Source organism: Chelonia mydas, chromosome 4 (genome assembly GCF_015237465.2).
Source record: "Chelonia mydas isolate rCheMyd1 chromosome 4, rCheMyd1.pri.v2, whole genome shotgun sequence".
In the NCBI taxonomy this organism is placed as follows: domain Eukaryota; kingdom Metazoa; phylum Chordata; order Testudines; family Cheloniidae; genus Chelonia; species Chelonia mydas.
The window spans coordinates 92,525,499-92,540,118 of NC_057852.1; the positions used below are offsets into that span (position 1 = coordinate 92,525,499).

General features: G+C 40.0%; 1 protein-coding gene across 2 annotated transcripts in view; it reads left to right on the forward strand.

Moving 5' to 3' along the window:
• CORIN (corin, serine peptidase) overlaps positions 1-14,620 on the forward strand; it is a 308,207-nt gene that overhangs the window by 172,929 nt on the left and 120,658 nt on the right. The window lies entirely within an intron of this gene.

The window sequence follows — 14,620 nt, forward strand, 5'->3', positions numbered from 1 at the left end:
ACAGAACAAAAATTGTTATAAGGAAAGATGTAGTCACCTGCATAGAACTTGGACGGAGGAACATAGGCTGCAGGAGAGAATTGTGTGGAGGCTGTGCCAGGAGGTCAGTCTGTATGCACATGGTTAGAATGCTACCTGCAGTTGCAACATCTCTGCAAATAGTTCTCTTAATAAAAGACCAGTTTAGCTTTAAAAGCATGGAGTCTTTTCATGTTTTTCACATTCCATATGCTTGATAATGAGTGGTGATAAAAGGAAAATTGATTAAATCTAGTTCTTTTAAGTATTTGGATGCTGTGAATGCAACTACACCTGGGATATAATTCTCATTTTTGAGCACCACAGTACCAGAAAGATTGAAAACCTGGAAAGAATTCTGAGGTGAGTGACAAAAATGATTAGGAAGTTAGAGAGAAAGACTTTTATAAGAAAAGTCTAATCAAAATGAAATATTAATAGCTTGACTAAGATGTAAAAAGGAGGATAAGAAACAGAAGAAAATCCATACGGGGTCAGACCAATGGTTCATCTAACCCAGTATCCTGTCTTCCGACAGTGGCTAATGCCAGATACTTCAAAGGGAATGAACAGAACAGGCAGTCATCGAGTGATCCATCTCCTGTTGTCCTGTCCCAGTTTCTGGCAAGGGAGCATGGATCAGCATTCACGTTGCACTTCCTGTCGGTACCCAGCCCGGGCCAGGGAAGCAAATGATCCAACCAGCGGACCAGATTCGGTGATGAATCCTTGTCACATGCCACCTGAGGCATGTTGCACATACACTAAGATGAAGTTTCTGGCAGTCAGAGGCTAGGGACACCCAGACCATGAGGTTGCATCCCTTACCATCTTGGCTAATAGCCATTGATGAACCTATCCTCCATGAACTTATCTAATTTATTTTTGAGTCTTGTTATACTTTTGGCCTTCACAACATCCCCTGGCAACAAGTTCCACAGGTTGACTGTGTGTCGTGTGAAGAAGTACTTCCTTTTGTTTGTTTTAAACTTGCTGCGTATTAATTTCATTGGGTGACTCCTGGTTCTCATGTTATGTAACGGAGTAAATAACTCTTCCTTATTCATTTTCTCCACACCATTTCTGATTTTATAGACACCTATCATATCCTCCCACCCTGTAGTTGTCTCTTTTCTATGCTAAAAAGTTCCAGTCTTTTTAATCTTTCCTCATATGGAAGCTGTTCCATACCCTTAAATCATTTTTGTTTCCCTTCTCTGTACCTTTTCCAATTCTAATATATCTTTTTTGAGATGAGATGACCAGAACTGCATGCAGTATTCAAGGTGTGGGCATACCATGGATTTATGCAGTGGCATAATGATATTTTCTGTCTTATTATCTATCCCTTTCCTAATGGTTCCTAACAGTCTGTTAGCTTTTTGACTGCTGCTGCACACTGAGCGGACATTTTCAGAGAATTATCCACAGTGACTTCAAGATCTCTTTCTTGAGTGGTAACAGGAAATTGAGATCCCATCATTTTATATGTATATTTGGGATATGATAACAGTTTACAAATATTTGAAGCATGAAGGAGTGAGAGGAATTATGTATTTAGTGTGACACATTGGGTTATAATGAAGAGTAATAGGTTGATGTTAAGAAAGAGAAAACTTAGATTAAATATCAGGGAAATCATCCGGACAGTGAGATAATGTATAAAACTGTGGAATAGTATCTCAAAGGAAGTAGTGGAACCTCCATCATCTGAGACATTTAAAGTTAATCTGGATAAAACATTAGAAGTATAGTGCAAGGAACAAAAACCTCCCCACACTCCAACTTTCATACAAGTATGTGTTTGCAGCAAAAATGAGAGACTGGGGATCCATTCATTTTTTAAAAAAAATTAGATTTTTCTCAAACAAAACCAAGGGAGGACGCAGAATTTAGTAAACCTATATAAAGTTGTACTTTCCTGGAAAAGTTTATACGTGGATCCCAAAAAATATACTGATGAGTTTATCATTAGGATAACAGCGTTCAGTTTATGTAATTTGAAGGGTCAGGTCTGAAAACTCCTTAAGGGCGTCTGGACTTTTCGAGGGGGTTTACGAGTATTTCCCAAGAAATATTTAAAAAAATATCTGCAGTTCTGTGCAATATGGTTTTCCAAAAGCAAAAGTGTCTGCTCTTCAGAGGCATTTTCATAAGCTCTTGCAATAGATCCTATCTGACAGCAATGCTGAAGAAGGATTGAATGAGCAGGTGAACTCCATCAGAAGCAGGGAAATTGACAAAACCTTTCCTTCAGTTTGGGGGTAAAATTTTACCAAGGGACTTCCATGAACCCTCTTTACACTGCCACTGATTCCTTATGTGACCTTGGGCAAGTCATTTTACCTCTCTGTGCCTTAGTTTCCTCATATGTAAGATAACACTATCATTTTGTAAAGGCACTTTGAGATGTTTAAGTGAAAAATGTGTGTTACCTTTATATAAGGATTGATTTTGTTTAACTGCCAAATGTTGTTCTAAAATTTCCTTATGGTTGGGACAATAACAATTTGTTTTATAATTGTTTGTATGTGCTAAGCATCTCCAGCACATGAACGTTTCTGCAGAAACCAAATTAATCCTCTTTTGGAGGTTCCAAGAAACCTCTCCCTACTTCAGAAAATTCAAGTTATGTTTAGTGTCTCTGATTGCAAGATAGATGTCTGCTACACAATTTTTAGATCAAGTTTATGTATGCTTAAGTTTTAAGTTTTAAATGTGATTTTGTTGTTGTTTAACAGGAAACTGTAAATAATGAAAGCCAGAAGTGCTTTGTTCTTCAGTGAATTTAAGAACTCTTCTGACAGGAGCCTAATTGGGGTATCGTAAATCATTTACTCCGGTTTAGTGCATACATTAGAGTCTTTCAGTTCTTGAATAAAGTTTTTGAAAACTATTTTTTCCACAACTAGTTTTGAGAAGCTTATCAAGTTTCATCAAATATTCTAGATTTATGATTCCCATTAATAGCCATTTCTGCTAATAAATTATTCATTTTTATTGATTAATTACTTCCAAATGCAGTGGATGCCTTTAAAATGTAAACAAATACTCCTGAATGTAGAATATGACACTACTGGGAAGTATTTATACTGTACCAAGATAAATGTTGACTTCTTAAAAGGGTGACCAGATAGCAAGTCTGAAATAATGGGACATTTTTTTTCGGACGGGAGATGGTGGTAGTGGGAGGGCATAGTTGCATATATAAGACACAGCCCCTAGTATTGGGACAGTCCCTATAATATCAGGGCATCTGGTCACCCTACTTCTTAATGACACCAAATATACAGAAGATGCCATTTAAAGAGGCATCATTTACTAAAAGCAATCATATCTCCGAATCTTAGGCAGCACTGTCTTTCCTTATAGATAAAAATAACTTAGAATAGGAATTGGAATAGGAAGTGACTAGTATATCTCACACATCTTGGTATGGAAACAGTTGGTTAATGCTGACTTTTTAATAATGACCTCTACAAATCCTCTTGTGTGTTTCCATGGATTTACTTATAATTTTGAAAGGCTATATTCTAAATCTTCCACTTATCACAGGTTTTGTGTGAATTGCAGGTGTTTCTTAGTTTTCAAATATAAATGTGTCAGTGACACTCTATTGTATGAGGACAGAGCAAGTTAAAGACTAATTAATATTTCTTCAAGTTAGTTAATCAAAGTCCACTATTTTAAAGGTGCAATACGCTGTAGTTTTAACAAATTTCAGTTTATGCTTTTGATTCTGCTGTTTAAAATCTATTTTTTTTAAAAAATATGGAAATGAAATCACTTTTAGAAACTATAAATCAGTAGAGTTTGAGAGGTAACATGTCTGAGAATAGTTGGATATTAGGAAAAACTTTTTCAATAGGAGGGTGGTGAAACACTGGAATGGGTTACCTAGGGTGGTTGTGGAATCTCCTTCCTTAGATATTTTTAAGGTCAGGCTTGACAAACCCCTGGCTGGGATGATTTAGTTGGGGATTGGTCCTGCTTTGAGCAGGGGGTTGGACTAGATGACCTCCTGAGGTCCCTTCCCACCCTGATATTCTGTGATTCTATGATTCTATGAGTTGGAAGAAAAAATTAGCAGAGACCCTAATTTTGGTTGTTATGACTCACACCCCATGGAAGTTGGCTTGGAACTACCTTTGTTCATGATTTATGTTTATCAGGTATTTTTCTGCCATTTTGAAAGTGAAACTTTTCTTTTGTTTATATGCATCTTACATATGTACACCAGCATTGCTTCTGGATACACAACATTGCTTGCCAATCAGTATGTTACTGCAGGCCAAATTTCAGTTTCAACAGTTTTCTATTGATTTCACAGGAGGGACACTGCATTTTAATATAGTGGGACAACATATCCTGTACTGACTTTGATATAATCAGCATTAATAGAATGCTCTGGTGTCAGCCTTCATCAGGAAACCTTTGAAGGACATAAATCCACACCGAGTAGAGGTCAAGCATAGGAGTTTATTACGTACAGCGCTGACAGAGTGTCACCTCGCTTATTAGGCTCAGAGACACTGTCAATCAATTGATTACAATGGAATATATGGATTTTCCATGGGCGGGGAAAAGTGATGGGGTAGGCAGTCCCACACCCCCGGAATCAGCAAGACATGATAGCACAGTAGCCAATGGTCAAAGATCACATAATGTTTCCGCCCATGGTCTCAAGGTAACAAATTAACATTTAACATTTAATTAGTACTTTAATAAATGTATTAGTATAAAATATATGTTGAATTTTGATTTGGGGTCCATAGGAATGAAGTAGCTCCTTTGATTGCCCAACAGATACATACCTAGGGGTAAAAGCAAAGAAACAGTGAAAGTATATGGCAATAAAGATTGTCTTTCAAGTTGCTTATTTGTGTTTGGTTCCTGGAAAAGGGAGGTGGGAGGAGGCCATATCTTATGCTGATATGTTCCAACCTTTTCATAAACTCAGGGTTGGATGTGTGGGAAGAACATCTCCCTACAGAAGAAACTAACACAACAGAAACGGGGCTTCTTTGTTCTATTTGCAACTTTGAATAAGACACAATTATTGCCCCCAACATCTGGTGTTTTGCTGACCAGGCATATCTTAACACAAGCAAGGTTATCTTTGGTTATTCTGCTTTCTCTTAGCTAATCACTATTTGCTAGGCCTCTGACCTCTTGACCAAACTCTGGACTTTGGGCCTGTACACAAATCCATATACCAGGTTATTACATCAGCAATTGATTTTAACCCTTCACCTTCATCAGACCACCAGTCTATGGATGGGGTTCTGGGTGTAAACTTTTTGGGGGTATGGTTTTCAATTACGGGATGATCAGAAATATCATATTTTGATAACCTGGAACTCCTCATATATGAGGAAAACCCTACCAAGTTTGCCAGTTTCAGAACAGCCTCAGCATAGTATGCAAGAACATGTGGCTGGCTTTGGACAACAAAATTGCCACCAAAGACAGTGCTGCAGCTCCTTCTGCTAATCATATTGTTACTACTTCTGCTTTCCAAAGAATGGAAATGGAATAGCATTCTTTGCTATTGATGCTACCACACAAATGGGGAAATAGATCAAGAATGCCCATTAGATCTGATTTAATCCATAATAGAGACATCTGTTGCTGTAGGAGGGCATTTGACACTGGTAGTGATTTTAGAAAACTGAACCTGAAAGGAAAACCTATTTTAAAAGAATGGGTTATGAGGGCAGAGCCAGCCATTTCCATCAGTGATCTGGAATACACTTGAGAAATAGTTATGCTCAATGTGCTGAGGCTATCACAACTTCTTGGTATTTGGAGAAGGAAACTAAGTCAATGCATGTTACGTTTGGAGTATTCAGGTCAAAAAAGGGATATATCCCCAATAAATAGTCAGTATTACTAAAATTGGGTTAGTTGTTCATCTATTACAGCCACCTATTGTATAAGGTATAAATGTCTATTTAAAAACATTTGATTTAAAAATATATTTGAGATTAACATTTATGTAACGGTGATATTTGTGACTGTATACCCATTATTCTTTAGTACATTATTTTAGTTGGGATTCAAATAAGTGATTGGAGAAAAAAAGCATAAAACAAAAAAGAGATGCTCTTTCACTTGTTCTTTTTTCATCAAACCCCATATGTCTATATTACCCATTTGGATACCAAATCCTGAAATTACCACTTCATGGGCAAACCCCTACATCCTTACAGAGTCCTGTTGAAGTTAATGGGGCATTGCATGGATATAGACATCTGCCCATGCTCTGGAAGTTGTAAGATCAGGGCCTTATATTATAAATGCTTTGGGCAGGGATGCTTTCCTCAGATTTGTCTGTAAAATGTATAGCACACATTTGGCACTTCATAAACTTGTTATTACCTTAAAAGAACAGAGTGGTTTGGTTAAGAAGAGCACCCAGAACTTCAGATCTGAACTACAGAACAGCAAAAGTGGGCTGTAATTGTTCATGAGGATATGGAAACAATGAGACACAGACAAAATAGTATGGTTAAATGCAGAGACTGCAATTTTATTTAAAACTGTTAACCACCCCAAACTGCCTGCCAGGGTTATTCCAGTGCAGACCTGAACAGGCACCTGAGCCCAGGTATGAAAGCAATGTCCCCTCAGGCATGCCCAGGTACCCTGACTGGAAACCAGTCTCCTCCACCCCAGCGATAGGGGAGTTAAGCTGAGGGGAGCCGCAAACTGCGTGAGACATAGAGGCACATCTCTCCACCCTGCTTCCAAAAGAATCTGACTTATTCTACAATTTTGAAAGATGTCTTCTTGAAGAGATCTCAGATGCTACCTGAAAAAATAAAACCACATCAGCATTTTATAGAGTCTGGAGTTTATAAAGTTTCCTGCTGTGTGCTCACAGTCTGTGAAGGATTTGAGTGAAATCTGAATAGAGAAAGTTATCCAAGCTTGTCAGGAAAGCAGATCAAAGACTGATATGAAGACCTGATCTTTCCTTCAGGGGAAAAATATTGCAGGATCAGGCCTTTAGTTAGTGGAGTTAGATAAGTTCTCTTATTTTACTCTTCATTTGGGCTTGATTTTTCAAGGTGAGAGCCTGCAGTTGGAGTTGTGAGAGGGCTCAGCACTTCTGAGAACCCAAATTATCAGGGGTGAATGATATTCCTTCTTGTAACTATACCTCAGATGTGGCAGAGAAAAAACAATGAAGATACCTTTCCAAATCAACAGATCATCTCGGCCTGCAAGTCAGACTGTCTGTATTTCTTCAAAATATGATCAACATGCATCTGTGAAACCTTTCAAGCTATTGAAGAGCTTAATTTGGACTTTTCTTCCTATAAAATGAAGTAATTTCTGTAGGACTAAAGGCTTTAAAGCCATAGGCTTTTCTTACAAGTATAGATGTTTATATACAGGAAGTTTTTAAAAACAGGTTGGACAAACACTTATCAGGGTTGGTGTAGGTTTACTTGGCCCTGCCACAGCCCAGTGTGTTGGATCCAATGACTTCTTGCAGTCCCTTCCAGCCCCACATTTCTATGATTCTGTGAAGCCAAATTGAATCTGACTACCATTTCTCTCACATATTTAATAGCAGCAAACAAAGTCAGTATGTCACTGACTGGTATAGGTCTTGAAATAAGAAGTTTATATTTGGAGATGCAAATAGTTCTGTGCACCACAAGACATCTGCATTTTCAGGTATTAGAGATAAGTGAATTTTTCTTGCCAGAGATTACAAATCTGTTTGTGATTTAAAGTATTGTGCCACGTTCATCGCTGTTGTTACATTGATTCTATTGGGTTGATTCCAGTGGAGTAAAATCAGGGATGCATTTGGCTCATGTATATATTATTTCACATTACACACTTATTTAACTCCATATTGTGCACGAAGAGGGAAGGTACCTTCATATGCCAATCTCTTCTTGTCTTTAATTAATTAATACACTAAAAAATTAAGGGATAATGAATAGCAAAACATCACTTTCCAAGCTGCACCTTAACTCAATATCGCAAAAACCCAGATACAAAGCTAATTGCAGTGAAGACATCTAAAGGGTGACAGCCCTGGCTCAGTTTGGGTAACCATGTTGGTAACAACCAGAGAGACTTTTGAAACACCAAGCATGATTTAAATAGTGGACATTCCTCTGCATGTTGATCCTATCAGAATAGTTTATTTCAGGATCAAAAGACTCAGGCACTAGCAATGATTATTTTGTGTTTCATTACAGCAGTTAAGAATCTGAATCTTGTTTAATATTCATTATTTATATTTATCATGTATCATTATATTCCTTCAATATTTATGTTCAGACTTCCATTGGCTTCAAAGTCTTTGTAACACTCTCACCCCAACCCTCATAAGAAGCTAAATAGATTATTCACTGAGGGCCCAATCCTATATTAATTTCACACCCCAAGTCCCTATTAGCTTCACTGGGAGTTTGGTGTACACAAGGGAAGTAGGATAGAGTTCCAGGGCTGTGTATTAAGGAAACATGGATGGTGTTTAGCTTCCCAGATTTGATCCTTGAATGGATTCTAAAAAGCTGAAAAATGTTCCAAGCAATCTTTCAAAATTTGGTGTCATTTCACAGAATCTGATCTGTTAAATATTCCATAACTATAATAGGATCATTCAAGGTGTGCTGGGGTGGGGGGTGGGGCAGGAGATTAAAATGATTTAATATTTTATGGCAAATGAGACAGACCCCCATAACTTGTTTAAATACAGAGGCTGCAACTTTATTTAAAACTATCTCATTGTAATTAAAATGTAAGTAGAATATAAAATTTACAGTTGGCAACATGATCAAATAAAAAGAAAGCTGGCCCTCATAATTCATAGCTAGGGCCTACCAAATTCATGGTCCATTTTGGTCAATGTCATGGTCATAGGATTTTAAAAATTTCAGATATTTAAATCTGAAATTTCACAGTGTTGTAACTGATGGGGTCCTGACTCAACTCTGAAGGCAGCAGCACAGAAGAAAAGGTGGCATGGTATGGTATTGCTACCCTTACTTCTACTTTGCTGCTGGCAGGGCACTACCTTCAGATTTGGGCACCTGGCCAGCAGCTGCTGTTCTCCAGCCACCCATCTCTGAAGGCAGCGAGAAGTAAGGGTGACAAATACTGCAACCGCCCTACAGTAACCTTGCAACCCCCTTCCCCCTCACAACCCTCTTTTGGGTAGGAATCCCCATTCTGAGAGATGCTGGTCTCCCCATGAAATTTGCATAGTAGAGGGTAAAAGCACACAAAAGACCAGATTTCATGGGGGAGACCAGATTTCATGGTCTGTGAATTTGGTAGGGCCCTATTCATACACATCAGTCAAGCAAGAGGGGTTAAATCATAAGTCTCTTCCCCTTTAAATGTATAAATATGAAAATACATACAGCATTGCTGGGCTAATTGTTGTGGATGAAACATTGTGGAAAACAACATTTTCCATGTGTTTCCATATAAAATTTTCCCTCCCCTCTTTTGCTAATGTAATGTATAACATAGACCCTAGGAACTGAATATAACTCTGACTAGATAGAATAGCATAGAGCTGGGTAAATACTACCTACCCCTGACCCCAAAAAAGTATTCATAAACATTTGAATAAATAAAAATGATGAACTCCCTCTGCATGTATTTGAATTGCCACATGATGGCATATATCACATTGGTAGATGTGCAGGTGAACAAGCAACCATAGGGCTAGAAGATTTGTTTTGTTTTAAGTGAAAGTTGAGATTCTCACATAATCACTTGCCTCAAACAGTTGAGGCTATAAGAAAAGCCTCAAATATTATGAGACTCATGAAAAAATTGCCAGGGTTGTCGGCACTGCTTCAGGGCTTAAATCTTCTCCCGTTATTTATATTATTTTAATCTGATCATCTTTTTATTTACCTCCCTCATTTTCTGGGTTTTTTTTCCTGTACATAACCCTCCAGAATCCCCCCCTCCCGCCCCCACCATTCACATTCTCCTTCTCTCAAACTCTCACATTAAAAAAAATAGTTAAGGGCGTGCACTCTTCAGTCCTCATACTCCATTGAGAAGGCACATAAGGGCGAGATGCGCCTGCCATTATTCAGTTCCTCTGACTGCTTCCCAGTTTAGGGACAGAGCCTGACTGTCCAACAGACTGTCAGCCTTTCATATGTACTTCATAGCTAATCGGTTTTTTACAGTTCAGTTTAGTTTATTGTTTTAGTAATTTATTCATCCGGTTGCCTGTTGCAACCTTTAGTTGTTAGCGGGTTTATTTGTCATGGGTATGATGTCATCCAGTTCTCCTGAGTTCAAATGCCGCCACTCCTGCAAGGGAACTATTCCAACTTCATGCAGACACTCAAAATGTCTCTATTACTCCAGGAGAACTGCACATTCCTAATAAATGTGCCATTTGTAATTTCTTCAGCTCCTGAGCTAGGAAAGACAGCGAGGCCCACCTTCAGGTCTTCCTAATGACTAAATCCGTGAGACTCATTTCTGAACTGGGCTCATTGAACTCCCCTGTACAGGGACCTTCACAATTCAAGAACATGAGCACAGGCTCATTGCTTTCAAGGGCCCCAGATCAAACGATGATGAGAGCATTGTCCTCAGACAGACCACAAGCATCTAGAAGTTCCAAAGATAGATCACCTACCAGGGCTTACTCTAAGAGGAAAACCACCCCACAGCAGTGAACATCATGTGAGACTTCACAGCCCAGCCCAGTCTCACCACCAAATCTCAGTCCCAGACCAATTCTGACTATATGGCACCAAAACACCTGGCACTGAAATCTGGGACTTCGGGAAATAGTTTGGCATTGACCCCAGCACTGTCTGCCTCAGTGGCCCTGGCATTGACTCTCTCAGCACCTGAACCAGGTTGATTGCAGTAGTGCACCATCATCATGGCAAAGACTGTGGTACTACCCTGAGAAAACTTGGTTACAGCTCACCTATACAACCCCACACAGCATTCTTCAGGTGATCCATACCGACGGACCTGCACAGATGGCACATCTGGAGCCACAGTCCCCTTTTCTGTCAACTTCAGCACTACAGTCAGCACTGACTTTATCCACTAGGATGGCACCATCAGCCCGAAGGCCACAGCACCACCTGAATCTGGGTTATACATTCTTTTCAGCTTTATCTTCAGACTCAGGGGGTGAGGAAGATTCATACCAGCAGCATCTTTACTCACCCAGATTCTCACCACAGCCCTCAACATCTTATAGCGAGTCCAGACATTTCTCACAAGAGAGATACTGGGACCCACAGAACCTGGACTCATGAGTCCCTACACCCTGGCCACTAGACTCTTATCCACCAGTTCCCATGTGGCCCTGTTGGGGACTCTAGTTGGCTCAGAGGAGTCTTGGTGTGAGTGAGCAACTGTACCACCAGAAGACTATCTGCTCCATGGCACTGCACACACAGAGATCCCAACAGTGTCCCTCCCCTGGGTTCCAGTATAGCCATAAGCAGAAGAGGAAGAAATGGAAGAGCAGGCACCTTCCAGCACTGGTAATCGTTTTCTCTTTGTTCCCGATAAGGCTGCTGTAGTGCCACGATTGGCCTCAGAAATGCATGACTACAAGGCTATCCAAAACCTATTAAAAAGGATGGCCTAGGCCCTCCAAATCCCTGTTGAGGAAGTAAAGAAGTTGGCGGATATACATGTAAGTTGGTGGATATACTCTGCAGGAAAGTAAGCCCTCCCTGTCAATGAGCACCACGCCGGAACCCTGTGGCAGATGCCTGCTTTGGCACTGCCATATCTCACAATGCGTGCCTCTTACAGGTGCAGAATTCTTTTACATGCACCCCTTCCTGCTGTGTGGTCACAGTGGCGAATGAAAAGACAATTCTGGTTCACAGGTCTATTGACCTGTCAGTATCCCATCCCAAGACTTACCTCTGCTCCCAGACCTGCTGTCTCAGAACCAGAGACAGATCCCACATCCAAATCTACTGTCCCTGCACTTCACAGCATGGTGACTAGATGGATGTCATCAATGCAGCAGTCTTGCGCTTCCCCAGTTAGGGAAGTTCTAATAAGTAGAAGACAAAACAAACTCACCTGGCAAAATGGATGCGATTCTCCCACTAGTGTCACCAAAACTCATTGATTCCACTTACTCCTCGATCCTGCAGATTCTTCACTAGTTACTTGAGCTAAAAAGAAAGAATTTGTCCCTCAGCTCTATCAAGGTTCACTTGGCAACCATCTCAGCTTACGACGCGCTGGCAGAGAATCACAAAGTCTTCTCATTTGACAGTGATTAGGTTTCTATAAGACCTAATTATAGTGTTCCTGCCTGTCAGGGAACCTGTTCCGCCATGAGATTTAAACCTAGTAGTTGCAGATAGTAATAGCTGGCAGGGTAGCAATAGGTGGGAACATTTGCTACACCTTTTCTAAAGATGTAGGAAGAGCTGCTGCTCACTACTGTACCAATGTCCTCTGGATGCATAATGCACTGCTTTCACTTTTCCAGGCAGATCTGCATCTAGGTATGCCAAGAACATTGGCCCCTGACTGGGGCCTTTAGACATTACTGCAAAGTAAATAATAATTGTCACAGTTTTGGGATAACTGCACCTGTGGCCCCCTCCTCGGTTGTATGCTTAAGGAATGCCCTTTCAGGTCTGAGGCCTCTAGCTGTCACCTTTCTCTGAGCTGGGACCTGCATCCATCTCCCTTCTCACCAGGAGTTAGGCTGTACCTCCCTGGCAATTTGTGGAGATTATCCTGGCAGGAGTGACTAATATCCAGCACCTGTGCTTTGCTTTCTCTCCAAGGGTTCTGATCAATATATGCTAGTGGTTATCAGTAACCAAACAGCTCTCTCAAAGCAGAGTATATATATTGAAAGACAGAAGCCTTACAGAGAAAATATATAAAATAATAACAGGTCTAAATGCATCCTAAACATACAGCAGGGTTTGGCTCCTGCCTTGGTCAAAGGGTCATGGCTGTTCATTGGATTAAAATGAAGCCCTTTCTGTCAATTCAATCTGGCTCTTGATCCGCCAGGTTCTTTCTTTGTCTCTGGTGGCTTTTGAAACTGACCTGAACCAGTATATGCCAGTCACTCCAGGGGGTTGTACTTCTCTGGAGCTGTTTTCAGTCCCAGGACAGCAATAATCTCCCCGGAGTGGTTTTTGTTCCTGAAAGACCAATGATGACCCTCTCCCATGGAGCATGGTTTCAGAGTAACAGCCGTGTTAGTCTGCATTTGCAAAAAGAAAAGGAGTACTTGTGGCACCTTAGAGACTAACCAATTTATTTGAGCATAAGCTTTCGTGAGCTACAGCTCACTTCATCGGATGCATACTGTGGAAAGTGTAGAAGATCTTTTTATACACACAAAGCATGAAAAAATACCTCCCCCCACCCCACCCTCCTGCTGGTAATAGCTTATCTAAAGTGATCACTCTCCTTACAATGTGTATGATAATCAAGTTGGGCCATTTCCAGCACAAATCCAGGTTTTCTCACCCCCCCCCCCCACGCAAACCCACTCTCAGAATACAATCCCTAGCCTACAGTAACACATATGACATTCATAAAGTTAATACAATAGTCCCCAAAGACACTGCATGTGGTTGGCATACCTGTCACAGTAATATTATCAATTATAAACATAATTTGGCTCTAAACCTATTTTGGTTTGTACTTTGGGATACAAGAGAAGTACAGCTTTTGGAAATGCTTTACCCAAGCATACAAAATTCAATTTAGTTAACTTTTTCTTCTAACATCTCTATGGCTCCTTTATGTGACCGTAAACTTTGGTCACATGTGTCATATTAAGCTTCAGACTCTGTTATATGGCCAGCTGCATTTCTAATACAGTGCAAAACTGACCTGGCTAAAAATGGTTAAGTTCCACTGTGTGAACAGAATTTTGAATTTTAATTAAATTGCCTGATGGAAATTTCCCATTTTCTCAGTTAAATTTAATGACTTTCTAGCTGCAAAGTGATAGTTTTCTGCTCCTGGAAACTCTCTCTCATTTTCATTTTTATAACTACATTTTACTGTTGCTGAGAATTGCCATTTTGCTTAAGTTTATTGAGTACCACTGTAGTTTTTAAAAAGAACAAAACCACACAATGCAGGTCAACCCCCTGTACCTGACAGTCTTTAGAATTGTACCCCTGTATAATACTACTTACCGACCTCACAAATTATGTCAGCGTAGGTGTGCAAGGCCTTTGGGTAAAGCATGGACGTGGGCATGTGGATTGTATTCCTGGCTTTGTCTGGGATCTTGTACATGTCAATTAGGTTAAGATTTTTGTGAATGACCGGTGATTTTCAATGCCTCCATTTTTGAATGCCCAGCTTGAGACACCATAAAGGGGCTGCGTTGTCAGAACATTCTGAGTACCCACCCTCTAAAAAATCAGGCCCTCTTTAAGGTATCTCAAGAGGGGCATCCAAAACCACGAGTCACGATTTGGGTGTCTCAGTTCACAATCTGTCTAATGGGGATAATAATACTTCCCTAATACACTGGGGTATTATGAGATAAATTCATGAATGTTTGAGGGGCACCCACACTATGGTGAAGTGGGGCATATAAATTCATAGAAAGAAAATC